The sequence below is a fragment of the Pundamilia nyererei genome, unplaced genomic scaffold (assembly GCF_000239375.1).
Source record: "Pundamilia nyererei isolate P.nyererei 1_Seehausen unplaced genomic scaffold, PunNye1.0 scaffold00137, whole genome shotgun sequence".
In the NCBI taxonomy this organism is placed as follows: Eukaryota; Metazoa; Chordata; class Actinopteri; order Cichliformes; family Cichlidae; genus Pundamilia; species Pundamilia nyererei.
The window spans coordinates 1,240,061-1,256,905 of record NW_005187538.1 but is presented as its reverse complement, the minus strand read 5'-3'; the positions used below and the strand labels follow the sequence as shown (position 1 = coordinate 1,256,905).

The 16,845-nt window shown below is 39.0% G+C and overlaps 1 protein-coding gene across 1 annotated transcript in view; it reads right to left on the bottom strand.

The window, feature by feature from the left end:
- The window catches only part of glceb (glucuronic acid epimerase b), a 58,360-nt gene extending 41,780 nt beyond the window's left edge, over positions 1-16,580 (bottom strand). Inside the window, exon 1 of the mRNA XM_005743991.1 lies at positions 16,395-16,580. The gene's annotated coding sequence lies outside the window, so the exon portion shown is untranslated. The remainder of the gene's footprint in view (positions 1-16,394) is intronic.
- Positions 16,581-16,845: the final 265 nt, after the last annotated feature.

Genomic DNA, 16,845 nt, shown 5'->3' with positions numbered 1-16,845 from the left:
TCGCAATATTGGGGCAAAAAATCGCAATTAGATTATTTTCCATAATCGTTCAGCCCTAATATGTACGCAAAGTAAAGAGAGACAAGGTTGCAGATAATGACGCAAAAATAATAATAACAACAAAAAAAACTACACAAAAAAGTCCATTAAACAACCCTTAGTCAACAAACTGTCTATTTATGATCATCCATACATGCAGCATCAATTAATTACACCATCACACACAAACAAGGCTGTTCCCTGGGTACTACTATCAGTGTCCCTTATAGATTAGATCTATACAGTCACTTGAAGATATGACGTTGAAAGAGCCAGGCTCCATCACATCCGTCACTGCTAACAGGGCTGTCAGAGCTGAGCTGAATAGCAAATATGCTAGTCAGGCATGGGGACAGATATAAAGTAGATAGAGGCACTAGAGAAGCAGGAGAGGAGACATATCTGTACTGTAATGGTAAAGCCAAGCCTATTTATGCAGCTGCACTTCTTCATGTGTAGCTCTAGAGATGCAGTAAGCCTCCCTCTAACGTGCACTAGCCAGCACTGATTTGCAGTGTTCATCTGGGACTCTGTTGCCACAAGAAGGTAAGGTGAACTGCAGCAAACGAGAGGCCCCAGAAGGGTCCCACTCCTGGGGAGTAAAAACAAACTATGCAGAAAGGCCAACAGATTTAAAACTTCTCGCTGTGAGGCAACAGTACTCCGCATTCAGCTATTGTGCTGCCCCGTTGTGTGTTAAATGCCTTCTTAATTTTGTGGTAATAATTGGGGGAAAAAAAACTGCCTGTACATGACTAGTTAGCCCAAGCTTAAATCCTTTTTGGCCTGCCAGTTTGAGCAGAAGCTCATTAGTGCAGAGGCTGCTGAAATTAGAAGAAAAATGTCCTGCTCATTTGTATGTGGGAAAATAGCAACAGAAAGTAAATTAGGAAGTCTAAAGCTTTGGTCTGTGCATCAGTGTACAAAGCATCTGGCTCTATCACGGTTCCTGGACATGCTGCCACATGTTATTCCAGCGCTTTCCGAAATTCACTTGTCAGCGTACATACTAGAGATGGCACGATACCCCTTTTTTATGTCCGATACCGATACCATAAATTTGGATATCTGCCGATACCGATATGAATCCGATATAGTGTGTTTTGTAATCAATAAAACTGTTTTTTTAATATATTGCTGCATTTTGTATAAGTTCATACTCAAGTTTAAATAAACAACAACACTAAAGCTATTCTGTTATACCTGTATGTAAAAATACACTGCACCCAAAATATTTCATAGTTCAGCAAAACTGATCAATCTAATAAACTTAAACCTACTCCATCCTCCCTATTCTGGTATTTTAAAGAGTACTTAGCAGAAATATTAAGCAACCTAACTAATAGGGTTGTAAACTCCAAGCAGAAAAAAAAATATATATATAGGGAACCACCCCCCACCTCATGATGCTTAATCGACATAATCAACTTTAATTTGATGCAGTGTGGGAAAAAAATGCACAGAAATAAATTATTTTTCAAGAATAATTAAATAGATTCAACATCTTTCTTCAACAGAATTGCAGACTGCACAGATGGTACCTTCCCAAAGGAAAAAGTAGTATAGCTTACTAGGGTATATTAGACTTAACAGTTACTATATACAGTAATGGACTTCTATATATTTTACATAAGATTAAAACTTTGGGTGTAAGATTCAGATAATTATTTATTAAAAGCTAGACATTTTAAATGAGAATAAGAAAGAAGTGTATGTCTTTGTGCCCCCCTTTTCCCTGTTAATGCCCTATCGGCCACCCTGGTTAAACTTCGCTAGATCCGCCCCTGCACAGTTACCAGCGTCAGCTACGTAGAAAAAGATCCTGGTGTAGAAAGTAATATTAAATAAATTCTAACAACAGCTTATCAAGGTTAAACGTGCTGCTGTTGTTCAGCCGCTGGTTTCCTCTTTCTGGCGCGAAGTGGGCGATGAACGAACAAGAGAGACTGACTGGCGACAGAAAAGCCGATCAGCTGATCATTAATCAGTTTCACGATTGAAGTAGCAGCTGGAGAGGGAGAGAAGAGGCAGTCGCTCCATATATCAGTTGTTAAGCTTAACGCTGGAATGCTTTACAAACATTAAGAGATGAACTCACACACTTGCTTTACTTCTCTCTGGGATCACTTCCTCGGAGATGAAATGCTAGTTTGGTAGCGAGGCTACAAATACACACAGCCGCTCTATCACGTGACCACACTGCTCCGACGTGCTACGGTTATGAACCGATTTACGCCATGTCGCAAGTTTTGTGAGGTGCTTTTTTGATATTTAATGGATCGGATTACAATTTTTATTTCTCGCCAATATCCGATCCAGTAATATACGTCAGTATCGGACCGATACCGATACGTAATATCGGATTGGTCCATCTCTAGTACATGCATATAATTGCAGAAAGCTGGAATACATGTTTCGTTTTTTTTTTAAGTGAAGAATTTGTGACTGGCATTTCAAATAAAAAACATTAATGGCATTTCATTTAACTACTTTAGTTCTCATATCAAAAATATCTTCAGTGACTGCTCACATTTAAAAACACAGCAAAATTGGTAGATCAGTAGTTTGGAATTTGACTAATTGGGGGTCTTATGACCTTAAGTACTGAGTCTTGATCTGAAGTATTTGGCTGCTACCTGCTACCATGTGTTCAGACATGAGGCTCCAAAAGAGCCATGAAAATATGAAACAAGCGCTGATGAAGCAGGTCCAACTAAATTCTTCTGAGACGTCTTCTGAGCTTAGTATGTCCAGTCAATCCAATAAAGACTTAACAGGTCTCTCGGCCCAAGGTCGTGCTTCCTGCCCTAAAAGAAGGAAAACTTCATTTGCAGGCCTAATCAAGCGTGAACGTCACAGGGGCATAGCGAAGGAAGGTCACGGAAGGCTAATTTTGCTCGGGGAAGATGAGACAGCTTTTGAGTCTCCTAGTTTTGCAATATTGGAGGGTGTCGAGTTGTAAAGATGGCTATTAAAACAATTAACTAAGACATTCTTTATCCACATTGGGTAGTTAGAGTGGATAGCTCTTATGAGAGTGAATGCAAAATGGTAGCCCAGGGAAATTTCACTACTCAAGCTTCATGCACTGAGCCCTTCAATTATCGAGCTGGATGGAAAAGAATTTCTCACAAATACAATTGTAGCCTTAAATTATTCTTGCACCTGCTTTGATAAGAGCCAGTGTAATGCTACACAGACTTTTGCTTGTTACTACAAGAGACAGCGCAAGAACTTGACTGTGAGGTCATTCACTCTGTCCATGAAAATCCTTTAAAAAAAGAAGAATAAATTACTCGAGAATATTAAACTACTTAACCACTTTCATTATTAAAAAATAAAATGCTAATATATTTAGTTTACTACTAGGAAACATTTGGCATTTTTGCTTGAAAAATGTCTCAAACTTGTTGCAGTTTATCAGTTTTCTGCGCATAAATAGCAGACCTTAAACAAGTCAAGTATGTTCAACTCTCAATATCAATCAAATACTAACACAAACAACACTTCCTGCAGATGCTTCTTGAGCAAGAGCCAAGTGAATCACTGCTTTACGTGTTGCCAATTATTATTCAAGCCATTTTCCTCAAGCTTGTGCATTTCTTTTATAACAAAATAAGGTAAAAGAATGGGCCATTCAAACTCTGTATGACTGAGTGCACAATTAACACAAAGTTATAAAGAAAGGGGATTTTGAAAAGCACACACACACTGCCCTGGCACAAATACCACCAGCCCAGGGCAGCCTCGACAAACATGCTGTTTGTGCAGCTCGTGCCAAGTTATTTTTGCTCTGTTTGTTTTGTTTTTTTACCTCTGTTTCATTACAATTATTTGAACAAGTGAATGGCTGTAGTGAGTAAAAGTGAAGTGAGAAGCATTTGGACTGTTAGTATAAAACAAAAGACATTGTTAACTTTTACTGCACAAAACACAAGCTGAGAGACAACACAATGGCATTGCTATGCAGTGCCACTGGAAAGGCACTTGGAGTAAGGCAAGAGACAAGAACAATGCTACATTGCTAGTTTAAATGTGTGATTAACTCATGACTATAAAAAAAGTGGTGGGCAGTGGGTTGTTTGGTTTGAGTATTGATAAAAGATGGGACAGAAGGCGAAGGCACAAGCACACCACACAGGATCATGAGCCAGCCAACCAGAGCAACTCGCTCCCTGTAGAGTGTTACAATTCCTTGGAAAGCCTGATTGAACCCACCATCTTTTAATCCGATCTGCATCTATAATGCTAAATTAATGTTAGACAGTTCAAAAGTAAAGTGCAGAAGATGACCGGACTGTGTCCCTTTTTCAGGCCCACTTTCTTTAGCTCTGCAGGGTGGTACTTGGTGGGACGGAGGGATAGAGCAGAAAGTGCCCAAGGGAGGGTTACGGCTCCAAAGAATGCAAATATAAGCTGTCTGCGTGTTGCCTTTGAAGCAGGCTATGGTTGGGTGTACTGTGGAGGTCACAGGGCAAAGCAACAGCGGTGTCCCACAGAGAGACTGGGCCAACCCAACCCCCTCAACCCACTGTTAAAACGAACAAAGAGCAAAGGCTACAAAAACATAAACATGAATGCTGGAGACTCACAGAAACTGTCATTGTAAAGGTGCAAGCAATTAAAAACAAAACAGTTTAACATAATTTACAGAATTTGCAACAAGGCGTTACACCAAAAAACTTGCACGCCCAAATGGCTTGCCTTTTCTAACAAGGTTCAACAAACTCATCTCAGAGCACTGATCCAGAGGGACAGAGAGCACCAAGTGGCTTCACTGCTCAAGTGTAACTATGGCAAAGCAGTAAAAGGATGAATCTCAGTGCTGTCAGTCCCTGGCACTTCCACAACAGTAAACTATGACAGGTAGGGGTCTACTGTGCAGCCTGCCGAGTCTCTTGGCCTGATCACTGCAAGAATTTGTGACTGATTGCTTAATCTGACTGTGCTGATCTGAAAATTGGAGATTATTACATACAATCATATAATCAGGGGGGCTTTCTTTCAACTTTATTGCGCTGAATACCCAAACATGAACTGCACAAAAGAGACAAATGATCCTCCACCTTCCAGCGTGCAATCATCAGTCAGTCGCTTATCAGAGGATTGGATCCCAGTGACGAGGGTAGATTTTACACGTTAGGGATTAGAGTTTTGGAAGCATCAACCATGCATCCAGCACAGAGAAGACCTTTGTGTGTTAGCCCATTATTAAACACTGTGGGAAAACCCAGCTTTGCTTGCATTGGAGACAAAAATCCCAGCGGGAGATAGTGGCTAGAGCAGCAGGAAAGACCCTTTTAGACATGTGCTCCTTGCCATTATTCTGACTGCATATAAACCTCAGCTTTAAAGCCTTTTCTATGAAGGTAATGATGGTGAGCTTACTACACAGTTCTTACACACTTTAACAGCACAGTTTCATGACTATTCTTTAACTTTGTCATAGCATGCAAGATTTCCTGACAACACATTCTGAAGTATCTGTAAATGTCAGCAAATAAAACGACCCTCTTCTCCCTTTTCAGGGTAGAAATCAAGGTCCACATTCATGATACACATTTATATTTTTAGCTCCTTAGATTAAAATCGAGCTCTTTATTTTAATCCTGCTATCTTGGTGAATCCTGGTATTGCAGCTCCACTGAGCATGACTTTTTTCCTCCATTAATGCCATACAAGTTTAGATCACAGTCATCATAGTAAGCTGATTAAACTGATTATGGCTAAAATTATTATAATTTTGATCAATACAGAGATCATGATAATCTGTCACAATTGTGATTAACTGATTTTAAATTAAAAAATATATATTTTTATTGCACTCACAGAACTCTGCTTTCACATTTGTACAAATCTCTGCATCAAAATAAAATATAATTAAAAAGAAAAACAAATTTAAATCAACAGGGCACCACTTTCCCCTTTACACTATGTTACATTCCTGTAATTTCATCTTTATAAAATAATCTTGACCCAAGCGCATCTCCTAAAAGCAAAATGCAAATTCTTCATTTCCTCCATTTATTGTGCATGAATGATGGATCTGAATAACACTGGCAGCAAAGTACTCAACAGCCATGACACCCCTCTCCGTTTCCTGTGCGTTGTTTTACATACGGCACAGGTATTTCCACTCTGGAACAAAAACAGTACAAGATGACGACCCCCTTTTGTTTAGTACGCTGACAGTCTTCCTGAAGCTCTTTAAGTTGAGTGAAAACACATCTTAGGCCAAATGAAATGTGTCTGTTTTGGTGATTTCAGTGCATCTTTGCGTGAGCTCAATGTGGATATGAAATGTTGGGACAATTCATCTTAGCAATCATTCCATTGTTTTTCTTGGACTTCATGAATTAATTATATTACAGTTTGAAGTGTGGTTTTTTTTGTGGATGATGAGTTATTTATGCTTCTTTGCAGCGAGGACACAGCTCTACAGCACTCTTTGCATACGATTTACTCCTGGTTAACATACCTTGTGCTAAGTCTAATGCATTTCCAAACAACAGATCGAACGTCATGAAACGATCTGTTCACCTTGTGCTGTGCCAAACATGAATTTTGTTCCATAAATGTGTCTTTTATTGTAGTGTTACTCTTCCAGAGAAGTCTGTGGAACTTAAAGATGCATGATGCAAGTAACAGCTAGGTATGGATATGCAGACACGCAGTCAGGTGGGACCACTTGATTTCCTTTTGCCTTGTGTTCGACTGGTGGAGCCTGCATTTTTAGTATCACATGATCATGTTCATTTAACTGGGAAACCAAAACCATGACCAAGATTAAAATGTGATTAACTGTGCAGGCCTAACCTAACCTATACTACCGGTAATTAGCTACCTTTAGTGACCAAAGTCACTAAAGGTAGCTAATTATTTCTGTTTCTGGACATAGCACCTGATGGCAGATGGCAAGAAAACACGGCTAGTGATGAAGACGAGAGTCTGTCTGTGCAGAGCTGCAATATGGGAAAGGCTTCTTGATCATGGCTAGCTGGCCATATTTGATATGTCAAACCTTTTTACTTCCACAATTTACCAATTGTCTATCCTGGAATCAATCCATACCCATGAAGCCAGACATTTTTAAATCTGTATTTCCATGGTCCACATCTCAGGCTACAACTCACATTGAAGTCTGACACACAAGACTACTTAATGTCAAGACAAACAATTAATCTCCACAAAAAGTTATGACTAGTATAAAAATATATAAATATATAATCACTTATACTACTTAAATGCAAATTTCCATGACTTTTTCAGCAATTTATGTTTTTTGAAACAACTATAGTCTGAGTCAAAACTCCATGCAGTTACCTTAACAGATAGACATGTAGATCACAACTACACAAGGCTCATATGTTAGTGGGTGGCTGTGGCTCAGTATTTAAAGGGGGTCATACACTAATCAGGAAGGTCAGCGGTTCGAGCCCCAGCAACTGCTGTAGATATATCCAGTGGTGTGTGGGTAGAACCTGTATGCACAGAATAAAGTGCTATGTGAATGGGTGAATGTGGCTTGAGATGTGAAGTGCTTTGAATGGTCAATAAACACCACAGAAGCATGCTATAAATACTTAAATTTTTTAAGTTGCTAGGCTTAAAAGACAGGACTGTTCTGGAGACAAGTTATCTCACCAACTCAGTTTTTAATTTGCAAAAGAAAAAAAAAAAAAAAAAAAAAAAAAAGCACTGCACAAACACTGATTTTACTGGCAATTATAGAGAATTAAATGTTCAAAGTGTGGCTGCACTTCACTAGAGGCTATGCTAACAATGATAGTTGCCATAAGCATAAGAAGTCTTTTATACATGTGGCAAATATTTCCCCATCTGCGCTGGCTTTCCCCATCACTTGTGTTTCTGACAGAAACCATGAGAAACGTGTAAGAGTGACTCATCACACTGACTGTTGCTATAATCAAGCCAAAAGAACAAAAAATTACAATGCCTTGCCATGCTGTAGGGAGGACTTGTGTGGAAGTCTGAAATCAAATGTTGCTCAGACAGCAGAGATTTTTGAAGAAATGCCACACAACCAGCTCTAAATAGTCAGGTTGATGACTGTTATACAGTTAAACACCTAAATATTACATGGATGTGTGGTCTGCGTGAGCTGCATATTTGATGGAAAAATATCGCCTTAACACCACACATGCTACAGAGAACTGAATTATTGCTGTTAAGCAGAGCAAGGAATTTTAACAGAGTTTTCCTAACATCTTAAGTTTTATTTTGCTTACACTATTTTGCGCAGAGAAACAAAATTTCACAAAAACCAAAAACTACCAGAGTCAAACTCATAAGCTGATGCTAACAGTCATTCGCGTATCCTTGTTGCTGGATAACAGCCTGCAGTCATCTATAGTAGTTTTTAACAAGTCCTACACACGTCTCATGAGCATTTGCTGCCCATTCAAATCTCTAGCTCCTCCGGATTCGATGGTCTGGCATGGACCTTAGTCTATAGTTCACCTCAAAGATTTTTAATGGGATTCAAATAAGGGTTTTGACAGTCTAGTCAATAACATTTCCTTTGGTCTTCTTGACGTAGTTCTTGACCAGGGCTGATACGTGTTTGGGGTTTATGTCGTGTTGGAAGACAAAGTAACAACACAAACCCAGTTTTGTTACTATTTGTGGTTCTCTTTCAAAATCTCACATATCCTTCTTTATTGATTTATTTCTTTCACCTTGACGAGATTCCCAGTTCCAGATGCACTGAAGCACCTCCATATCATAATACTCCCTCCACCATGTTTTACTTTGGGGCCGATGTTCTTTGGATAGTGCACCACTCCCTTTTTTCCCCTTCAAACATAAGCAGCCTTTCTTTGGGAAAACAGCTCTAGTGGCATCTCATCTGACCAAAGGATGAGCTTCCAGTATGCATAATCTTTCTCCAGGTTGCCCTCAGTATACTTCATTCAGGGTTGAAGGTGTCTCTTCTTGCAGAAGTAGAGTTTTTCTTGGTATGCAACCTCACAGTACATTCCTTTGTAGGATTTTTAGTAACCGTCTTCTTTGAGACTACAACTCCTGTTTGCCGAAGTCTTTCACTCAAGTCTTGGCAGTTGTTCTGGTCTCTTTAGACACATCTCTCATTAGTTTTCTCTCCAGAGTATTTGAAATCATTCCTTTCATACCTCAGCCAGGCTTGTTCTGTACTGTGTGGCTTAATTTGAATTTCTTGATGATACTTCTATCTCTCCAGTTCTTGACATTTTGAAATGATGTGATAACTTTGTATATCTATCTCCTGCTTCGTGAGCATCAACAATTGTTTTTTCTCAAGTCTAAACTGATTTCTTTTGTTTCCACCATGATGCCTTCTCAAGTGACAGCTCAAGTTTTTTTACTGTGTGTAAATTGAAAGATAACCCCCAGTTTTAGTTTTAACTTGATATTGTGTGCAAAGACTAATAAATTATGCTTTGTGTTAAAAAAATAAATAAAAATCAGCGCTCTGTTAAAAGAAAGAAAGAAATTTGACAGAAACTAGAAATTTTGGAGTGGAGATGAAGAAAAAGCTGCTTGGACCTTTGAATCCAGCCCTCTTTCCTCACTCACCACACCGGCACATATCACACGCATGTTTCTCTAGAGCAACTGCCTGGAAATGCCCACCATCACGGCTGTTTTTGAACAATATCTAATCTCCACAACCCTCCCCCTTTCTGTATGACTCACAACTATAAACACTTGATTTTCAATGAGGCTGGACCACATGTCCTAATAACAAGTTCTAGGAGATACTACCCAGCCTTTAGATCTTAGCTGCTGTCGTCTTTCGTAGAGATAGACATGCCTGGACTTGAACTAGTAAAATAATGTGGAATTTTATTTATTTACATGCAACAGCAAAATACAAACAGCAGGTAGATCGAACACAAGTAGTCTCAGATTGGTCTCAATTTTAAGCATAATAAGCATCATAGATATCTGGTTTCCACTTTACTCCCTCTCTGTGAAACCCCTACCACAAAAAAAAGAATGACAAATGAGTAGAGTTCAGTGTAAAACATTGTTATCATTTAACAGCTTTCTGCACTTTTCTACTTCAGCCACAAGGACACTTGACAGTTCCAGGCAGTGTGGTAAAATGTGCTGATTAAGGGCACTCATCAGAGAAGAGATCGAAATGGCTGTGGAAGGACAGACGTCAACAATAAATCAAAGCACAATGACATAAAATTGCAGGGTACCGAATTCAGCAGATAGCCCTAGACGGGACACTGTGTTTAATATTTACTGGAGACAAGGGACTAAATGGTGGAATGTGGGTTCAACAAAGAGTTCAGAAAGAATTTGTTGCAAGTGCAGTAGATTAGCATATGAACAACAGCTCTGGTGTTCTGTGGGCTGGGTGAGTAGGCTCTGTCAGAGGACACCAGAAACTGGAGAAAATGCAAACATGCTATCAGATCAGAGGGTGCATGCATATCTGAATATTTTAGTGGAAAAGTGGATAAAGCACAATCATGCTGGAGGAGTGACTTATGAGAAGGTGCATTTTGCGTCACATCAAGAAAAAGCAATAATGCATCTAAGTCAGCCAGGTAAAGCTGTCTGATCAACACAAGCGACTAAAGGATTATTTTGAAAGTGCTTCATGGATTTTAACCCTTTAAAGCCGGTTGGAGCAGGCACGCTCTGTTTTGCGTAACTATATTTAAATCCCGGTAGAACCAGAACCACATAAGCTAGCGCAATAATTTTTTTGCATATGAAACCAGATGAGTTGTACTTACATCTTATGCCATCAGCTTGTCCTAGGTCACGGTTTTCTTCCACATAAAGCTTTGCAAAAATTGCATAAAAAGCGCTTGCAGGAACAAAAACATATTCCAGAAACGGGCTTTGCCGATCCGATCAGTTGTTCGGAACACTTCCTACATTGAAATAGACGTCAGTGCGAACTATCGCATGTCCGCCATTAGCTCCACAAAACCGGAAGGGACGTCATTTTCACGGAAAATATAATTTTTTACTTGTAGGCCTTATAAGCCTTTACTGGTGTTTTTATAAGTCATGTTTGACTCTATACTTTTCTGAATAGTTTCTAGGATGCTTAGAACTCAAATTGCACTGCTTTAAATAGTTTATTTTGATGCACATGCTGTTTTCTCTGCAAATTTGCATTATAGGATTGTTTTTCGATTTTTCTGCAGTATATAAAAATTGGTGTATCTCAAAAATAAAATCATAAAGACACTCAAAATAAATGTCCTTTTGTTGTAAACTATTTTTTGCAACTTTTTTGTATTTAAAGTTTTGAGAGATAAACCTCTTAAATTTCTCTAAGTAGAAATATATGTTAACAAAAAAAACGTAGTTTTCTTTTGTAGTTTATTGCACTTTTTGCAATTTATGTAGTTACTATGGACTTAATGCATACATATTATTAAAATTTGGGCTATAATGGTTGTATTGATGTATAGCAACTTGAAATACTCCCAAAAATGGCTCCACAGCATGTAAAAATATAAAGTAAGCTCTGGCGGACTTGGTTCTATGGTAGGTCTTAAAGGGTTAAATAATTACATTGTAAATTTCATTCACAGTGATCACATATTTGCACAAATATTAGTATATACACCATCTTCTGTCTTCTATAGGATTTTTTTTTTAAATCAGCTCTCTGTTCTGATTGGCTGACTGTAATCAGCACATTGGCAGTTTCTGCCAGCGTTACTGCAATCTGCCACAGCTCAAAAATAGTATGAATTCACGCTCCACGGAATATGGTTTTATTTCTTTAACCATGTAGGCACATTTCTATACACCCTCGCTGGCTTTTAAACAACAATATACAAACTACTTATTTTCTATTAATTGGCACCATTTCACATTTGTTTGTTTGCTTACTCCCACCAGCTGGCTGGCACAGACTGAGGCACCGTTAACGTTTAAGCAGCTTTAGTCACTAAATGAGTTTTCACGCATTTGCAGCAGCCCTGAAGTTTTCCAGATATCACCCAGAGGTGTACATAAGAACCCAAATGTCTGAATCAGTCAGACTGGACATTAAACACACTTTTAACCCTGCCAGCTTCTGATTGCAGAGTGTGTGTAACGGAGCCTAATAGTGCAGGCAACTATCCAAAAACTTCACAGTGAATCAGTGGGATTCATGTGTTGTACATCCTCGATGCCCCACCAAAGAACCACTGTAATCCAAATGCTCAATTTCCATTCATGAGATTGTGTCTGAGAATAATCTCTTGACACTATCCGGAATTCATGTGGAAAAACTGCCTTTGTAGAAAACATCTATAATTCGGAATAAGCAAGCTTTAATTTCTGTTGAAAATGTACCAACACTAATACTGCTTTACTGTATGTAAATTCAGAGCACCAAGTGGAACCACGTAGCCCCCAAGCTTTAGAAGGGGATGAATGTCAATTGGCAAAGATGACAGAATAGCTGCCACAATAAGGTGATAAAGTTTCTGGATAACTGCGCAACGTATTTCAGTTTAGGTTTGAACTATAACTTTGCATTTTCAGGGGCTTCCACTGCATCTGTGTCATGTCAACATTTTCATTGCCAGAACTGAAAGTGCACTCAAATCAACAACAACATAAAGGATAAATTTTTACTATGATGAATTTCCTGCTTCTGCAAATGCTTTTAAATGGATTTCCAGCATCTCATTTTTATGTGGCGTCCACACTTTACATTTACTGACTGAAAAAAAGAAGATAAGTCTTCTATGTAGACATTTCAACAAAGTATGAAATTCAAAGATTTTTAACCCATATAAAATGGGTAAGGGCATTCATCACTGAACATGAGCTGCAAATACGGCTGTGCGATATGACAAAATATATCGGATGACAAAATTAAAACATCTATTGTTTGTTTCGTAGTGTTGCAGAATACACCGTTTACTGCAATATTTTTTCATCATTTGGATGGTCACCACGTGGATGCAGCAACAGAGTATAAAAGTATGGCCAGTGATGATGAGGCAGAACCAGGTAGCTCCAAACAGAAGGACCAGTCAAATCGAGGACCTTTCTCCCAAACGAGCAGCTACCTCTGTAGCATGGACAAGGTTTGGTTATGAAAACTCTGACATGGACCAGAAAACTGTGCTATGCAAACTATGCCAACCTGTTCTACCACAAACACAATAATCACGTGAAAGAGTATGGACAGAGTTTATGGATGAGAAGCAAAAAAGAGCCACCAGGTGCTCAAAATAAACCTTACACTCAAACGTTAGAACAAGCTTTTCCCTCCAGCACGCCGTGTAATAAGCACTCTTAAAGAAAATGGCAGCCATTACAACTTATATCTAAAATATAAGAAAAAAATCAACTCCAGGTACACAACACCCAGCTGAAAACACTTCACACAAGTCTAGTTGCCCAGAATTGTGATATATCTCGTTATCAGGATGAGAAATGTCTTATATCGGGATATGAGATTATGGTCATATTGCGCAGCCCTAGTTGCAAATCTATCGTGTAAAAAAAGAAAAATCGTGCCACACAAATGTCCTCTGATGTGTTCACAACCTCAAACAAACAAACAACACTCATGGGAATAAACACAGTATAGGGGCCATCGATCTAAATGTAAATCAGGTTGTATCCCATAAGTCTGGTTAACATTTAGATAAGTGGATTTTAATTTCCTTTAGAGAAAAATCCTCATTTTCACACAAATGAATTGATATGCAGTATGACTGCATGCTAGATCAATAAGACTAAAGCTAGAGTCATAAATCAGCTAGGAAGATATACTGGCAGGATTTAGTTTAGGAATGATAGTATTGCTGTGTACAACGAAGAATATACAATAGGGTGCAAAGTATACAAGAGAGTTACCTTCACTTTCAGAGGAATAACCACAAGTGACCAGTAATAACAGAGTTTTAAATAGCTATCTACTCCTCCTCCAACAATTACAAAAAAAAAAAAGTACAAATCAATATGCATTTTTATTAATTTCTGAAGACAGTAAGTCTCACTTCCCTTAATATTCATTCTTAATGGATGTGCCATCAGCTCCTATTATTTGTGCCAGGATTCACTTTAAACTGCTTGCAAAGTCGTACTCCCTGCTAACAAGTGACAACTGGTAGTACGAATTCAGTGTCAAACACACATGAGCTAAAACATTATGACATCTCACAGGTGAAGAGAATAATTCTGATTATTTCAACGCAATAGCGCATGTCAAGGTCTGTGACATGCTAGGCATTAAGTGATCAATTAATCCAGTAGGCCTTGAGGGGTACAACCAGTGACAACTGAAAAGAACCTCCCGGCAGTAGTTCAAGGAGGGATAAATAACCTACACAGTCTGAACCGCTGCAGCTCTCTCTGTAATACTTAAAAACAATGTCCTGCTGTCTCATCACCAAATACCAAATGATGATTTCAAAGATCTTACACTTAGTCTACGCCTAGGTAGCTCAAACTGCTTTGTCAACACAGGACTGACCATGATCATATTTGGAGTGTTGGTTCATAATTCTACACAGTGACCCGGGAGCAGAGAGCAGTACGGCATGAACAAAACACACATGACAACTGCTGTTTCACTTACGATTTTCTCAGAAACATCCTTTTTTGAGTCTACTAAACATCAGTCCCTATTCTAACACTTAGAGTGCAGAAAACTGTTCAAAAGTGGAGTAGACTGGTATTGGCTGGCTCTTTCTCGGCATCATATCAAACAGAAAGGAAGAGACACACCCAAAGTGGGCAGAGATTTTTAGTAGGAGATCCTGAATACTGGCACGCACTTGCATAAACACATGCAGTACACCATGTAGGCAGAGTCTGCACACCATTTAAAGAGGCAGCTGGTGCATATGCCAGATTCCATGCTCAGTTCAACAGGCATATGTGCCTTTCTTGACCATATCATGCAAACACAACAGACTAAGTCTTAATGCTAAGCAACAATGCAACCACCATTTAATAAATAAATGCATCTTAAAATTTACTTATTTGAAAATTTTCCTGAACAACCAGACATTTATTACAGGAATAACCGTTCCTCCGGGCAATCACAAAAAACATTAAAATACAAAAACAAAATATAAGAGATTCTCCTTCCATCCCCTTCATCATTCCGGGATACATGACTAGCACGTCAAGGAGAAAAACAGGCACACCCAGGGTCTTACATATAACACGGTCACTGCTATATTACAGCTTATTTTATGTTAGTGTGTTTGGTTTTACAATGAATGTGTACTTTGTAGAGCCTGTAGAGGCTGGCCAAACCTATAAATTTGGTGACAATGATCTCAAAACCAGCACAGATGAAAATAATGCCCATATAGAAATGTTTTAAGAGTTACATTTTAAAACTGTGGCCAAATAATCTGCAGACCTTTTTCCTTTCCTCCGACAGCTTTATCTGGCTCGTAATTTTTCTTGCCTGGAGTAAACACATTTGTAAGAGTATGTAGAAAAACCAACAACATGAACATATCAGTTCCCTAAAATCACCCCATGCCATTTAAAGAAGATCCATAACAAAGGCACACAGTTAACAGCTGTGTAGTTACCACAGCAGAGAGCTCAGGCTGCTTAAGTTCAATCTCTGAGTATTCTCTACTCCTCAAAAGGCTTTTTACACATAGCTGGTTTTTTATCTTTAGTGTACAACAAACTCACAGCTAGAGGTATGTGTGGAGTAAAATCATCTCTGTAGATAAGTTTGTGCACAAAAAGATACCTTCCTTTGAACCTTAAGAGGTACTAGCATTAAAAGTCGCTATTCTGTTGCAAAGACTTGTGGGTTTAAAATTATTCAAGGTACTATAAACCAAGAGCAGAACTGTCGCTTTAAGTATCAATGCCTGCAGGTTAGCTAACCGGTGAACAAGTTAAGTTTGTCAGTTTCATTCACAAAAAGCTTGCCATGGCTCCCTCGCCTCGCCACCTCACCACCGCCTCATCGACAGGACAGTAACCCAGAACTGTGTTGAGTTGGCAAGCGAATTAGCCAGCTAGCTAGTGAGCAAGCCAAGTCACTTTATACTAAGCAGATGTATCGTTAGCATACAAGCTAACAGGGATATCCATTCCAGAGACAGAGTCGACAGTGAGCTTTGAAGTTGCTGCTTCCCCCCCCCCACACACACACACACTCTGGTTCCGTTAACACACGCCGACCAGCTGGAGGCTTTCTTCATGACTTATCGACAAAGTGCTTTACGAGGATAACTTAAAATGTGACAGAAGAGGACGCGAAGACTGGTGGGGGGGTTAAATGTTGCTTTGCTGGTGTAAAACTCAACTGTGAAAATATCAGCTAGCCCTGTATATGAGTGTCTGGACAGCGGGAGCCAACAGGACGATAAAGGTAGCAACCTTACCTGGAGGATGAAAGGTGTCGTGCAAAGTCGGAGTTTGGCCAGACACGTCAGTAGCTTCTTTTCGCTTTGTCGGTCAGTTTAAAAGACTCCTGCTTTACCTTTGGCTGGATCACGGTCAACCAAAGATACTGCCTGACTCTGCTGCCTCCCAGCCACAACAGCGACTGAATACAGTTCAGCGTCTGCTTCTCACTGGGAAGAATCCTTGGCATCGCGAGATAGGGCGAGAACTCGGGGGTGTCTACGGACCAATCACAGTAGCCGGCTGGAGCGAAGCGTTTGTTTTTGTTAGGGTTTGTGTGAAAGTCTGAGAGACAGTCTGCTTCTCTATAAAATAAAATAAAATAAAATAAAATAAAATAAAATAAAATAAAATAAAATAAAATAAAATAAAATTATCATTTTTATTTTTCTAAAGTTAATATACCTTTTAACTAACTTGAAACCCATT